The sequence below is a fragment of the Triticum urartu genome, chromosome 3A (assembly GCF_056163025.1).
Source record: "Triticum urartu cultivar PI428250 chromosome 3A, HENAU_Tu73, whole genome shotgun sequence".
Taxonomy (NCBI): Eukaryota; Viridiplantae; Streptophyta; class Magnoliopsida; order Poales; family Poaceae; genus Triticum; species Triticum urartu.
Window position 1 is genome coordinate 174598204 of NC_141875.1, and position 4412 is coordinate 174602615.

The window sequence follows — 4412 nt, forward strand, 5'->3', positions numbered from 1 at the left end:
GAACAGGCCCCAAGATGGGATCTCGTGGATACAGAAAGTTGCGGCGGTGGAATTAGGGTTTTGGCTCCGTCTCTGATAGTTTGGGGGTACGTAGGTATATATAGGAGGAAGGAGTACCTCGTTGGAGCAACAGGGCGCCCATGAGGGTGGAGGACGCGCCTAGGGGGCTGGTAGGCGCGCCCCCTACCTCGTGGCCTGCTCCCTTGTTTCTTGACATAGGGTCCAAGTCCCCTGGATCATGTTCGGTGAGAAAATCACGTTCCCGAAAGTTTCATTCCGTTTGGACTCCGTTTGATATTCCTGTTCTTCGAAACCCTGAAATAGGCAAAAAACAACAATACTGGGCTGGGCCTCCGGTTAATAGGTTAGTCCCAAAAATAATATAAAAGTGGAAAATAAAGCCCAATAATGTCCAAAACAGTAGATAATATAACATGGAGCTATCAAAAATTATAGATACGTTGGAGATGTATCAAGCCCATGTGGGGTCCACGAGGCTGGGGGCGTGCCCTGGACCCTCGTGGCTAGGTGGTGTGGCCCCCCAGGTGTGTTCTCAGTGCCGAATATTCTTAAATATTCTAGAAAAAATAAAATCATATAAAATTTTCAGGACATTTGGAGAACTTCTATTTTCGGGATATTTTTTATTGCAAGGATAATTCAGAAAACAGAAAGAAAATACTATTTTTTGCTTTATTTAATATAAATAACAGAAAGCAAAAATAGGGTACAGAGAGTCGTGCTTTCTACCTTCATCCATCTCATGCTCATCAAAAGGAATCAACTAACAAGGTTGATCAAGTCTTGCTAACAAACTCTTTTCGAATAACATGAAACTGGTGAATTTTCGAATAACACTAGGTTACCTCAACGGGGATATGCACATCCCCAACAATAAGAATATCATATTTCTTCTTGACAGTAGGAAGAGGAAATTCAAAACCTCCAATAATAATTGTTGGAATTTTTCCAATAGAATTGATACTGTGGACTTGAGGTTGTTTCCTTGTAAAGTGTACTGTACCTCATTACCATTAACATGAAAAGTGACATTGCCTTTGTTGCAATCAACAAAAACCCTTGCAGTATTTAGAAAGGGTCTACCAAGGATAATCGACATACTATCGTCCTCAGGAATATCAAGAATAACAAAGTCCATTAAAATAGTAACGTTTGCAACCACAACAGGCACATCCTCACAAATACTGATAGGTATAACAGTTGATTTATCGGCCATTTGCAAAGATATTTTAGTAGGTGTCAACTTATTCAAATCAATTCTACGATATAAAGAGAGAGGCATAACACTAACACTGGCTCCAAGATCACATAAAGCAGTATTAACATAGTTTCTTTTAATGGAGCATGGTATAGTTGGTACTCCTGGATCTCCAAGTTTCTTTGGTATTCCACCCTTAAAAGTATAATTAGCAAGCATGGTGGATATTTCAGCTTTCGGTATCTTTCTTTTATTTGTACCAATATCTTCATGTACTTAGCATAAGGATTCATTTTAAGTATATCAGTCAAACGCATACGCAAAAAGATAGGTCTAATCATTTCAGCAAAGAGCTCAAAATCCTCGTCATCCTTTTTCTTGGATGGTTTAGGAGGAAAAGGCATGGGTTTCTGAACCCATGGTTCTCTTTCTTTACCATGCTTCCTTGCAACTAAGTCTCTCTTATGACAACGTTGATTCTTTGATTGCGGGTTATCAAGATCAAGAACAGGTTAAATCTCTACATCATTGTTATTGCTAGGTTGAGCATCAACATGAACATCATCATTAACATTATCACTAGGTTCATGTTCATTACTAGATTTTGTTTCAGCATCAGAAATCGAAATATCATTGGGATTCTCAGTGTGTCAACAACAGGTTCACTAGAATGATGCAAAGTCCTACCATTTCTCTTTTTCTTCTTCTTAGAAGAACTAGGTGCATCAACATTAGTTCTCTCAGAATCTTGCTCAATTCTCTTAGGGTGGCCCTCAGGATACAAAGGTTCCTGAGTCATTTTACCCCCTCTAGTCACAACTCTAACAACATTATCATTTGTCTTATTATTTAATTCATTGAGCAAATTATTTTGAGCTTTAAGCACTTGTTTTACTTGAGTGGTAACCATAGAGGCATGTTTACTAATAAATTTAAATTCACATTTAACTCTAGACATATAATCACTCAAGTGTTCAATCATATAAGCATTACGTTCCAATCGTCTACCAACATAAGCATTGAAGTTTTCTTGCTTAACAATAAAATTATTAAACTCATCCAAGCATTGGCTAGCATACTTATTACGAGGAATATCACCTTCATGAAATCTATAGAGAGAATTTACCATTACTACCTATGTCGGGTTATCAAGACCATGTATTTCTTCAATAGGTGGTAAATTCTTAACATCTTCAACTTTAATACCCTTTTCTTTCATAGATTTCTTTGCCTCTTGCATATCTTTAGGACTGAGAAATAGAATACCCCTTTTATTCGGAGTTGGGTTAGGAGTTGGTTCAGGAAGTGTCCAATCATTATCATTACTCAACATATTATTCAATAGCAATTTAGCTTGATCAACAGTTCTTTCCCTGAAAACACAACCAGCACAACTATCCAGGTGGTCTCTGGAAGCATCGGTTAGTCTATTATAAAAGATATCAAGTATTTCATTTTTCTTAAGAGGATCATCAGGCAAAGCATTAAGTAATCAGAGAAGCCTCCCCCAAGCTTGTGGGAGACTCTCTTCTTCAATTTGCACAAAGTTATATATTTCCCTTAAGACATCTTGTTTCTTATGAGCAGGGAAATATTTAGCAGAGAAGCAATAAATCATATCCCGGGGACTACGCACACAACCAGGATCAATGAAATTAAACCATGTTTTAGCATCACTTAGGAAGTCCTGGATTAGGGGGTCTCCAGACAGCCGGACTATATCTTTCGCCCGGACTGTTAGACTATGAAGATAAAAGATTGAAGACTTTGTCTCGTGTCCGGATGGGACTCTACTTGGCATGGAAGGCAAGCTAGGCAATACGGATATGTGTATCTCCTCCTTTGTAACCGACCTTGTGTAACCCAAACCTCTCCGGTGTCTATATAAACCGGAGGGTTTTAGTCCATAGGACAACATACAATCATACCATAGGCTAGCTTCTAGGGTTTAGCCTCTCTGATCTTGTGGTAGATCTACTCTTTTACTACCCATATCATCAATATTAATCAAGCAGGACGTAGGGTTTTACCTCCATCAAGAGGGCCCGAACCTGGGTAAAACATCGTGTCCCCTGCCTCCTGTTACCATATGCCTTAGACGCACAGTTCGGGACCCCCCTACCCGAGATCCGCTGGTTTTGACACCGACATTGGTGCTTTCATTGAGAGTTCCTCTTTGTCGTCACCGTTAGGCTTGATGGCTCCTCCTATCATCGATGGCGATGTAGTCCAGGGTGAGACTTTTCTCCCCGGATAGATCTTCGTGTTCGGCGGCTTTGCACTGCGGGCCAATTCGCTTGGCCATCTGGAGCAGATTTAAAGTTACGCCCCTAGCCACCAAGTCAGGTTTGGAAGCTTAAACTACACGGCCGACATCCGTGGAGACTTGATCTTCGATGGATTCGAGCCTCTGCCTTGTGCATCTCGCGGTCACGATGAGCACGATTTAGCTCTACCATCGGACAGTGTTCGGGAGATCGCACAGGCAGCCGCTCCGACCCTCAATTCGGAGCCAGTTGCACCGTCCATGGACGGTTGGATGGACCCCGCCACAGAGGCCTTACACTCAGCGGCGATCGAGCCAAACACCGACCTTACCTTGCATGAGAGCCGTGTTGTTAAACTGTCGGATCCTTCTCTGGCCACGGACTCCGAACCGCCTGCGCCCGTTCCTATCGAATCCGATTGGGCGATGATCATGGGGTTTACCTCCATGGATATTTTTCAGCACTCGCCCTTTGGTGACATACTGAACTCATTAAGGTCTCTCTCCTTGTTAGTAGGATCCTGGACGAACTATGTCCGGCAGGACTGGGATACGGATGACGAAGAAATTCGTAGCCCACCCACCACCCACTTAGTAGCCACTGTCGATGACTTAACTGACATGCTCGACTTCGACTCCAAAGACATCGATGGTATGGACGATGATGCGGGAGACGAAGAGGAACCACTGCCCACAGGGCACTGGACAGCCACCTCATCATATGCTATATACATGGTGGATACAACTAAAGAAGGCAATGGCGATGAGATAGCGGAGGATGACCCCTCCAAGAAGAAACCCAAGCACCGACGTCAGCGCCGCCGCTCTAAGTCTCGCCAAAGCAAAAGTGGTGATACCGGCACAGGAGGTAATAACACTCCGGATAGTGCCGAAGACAACAACAGCCCCCTCCAGCAAGATTTAGAG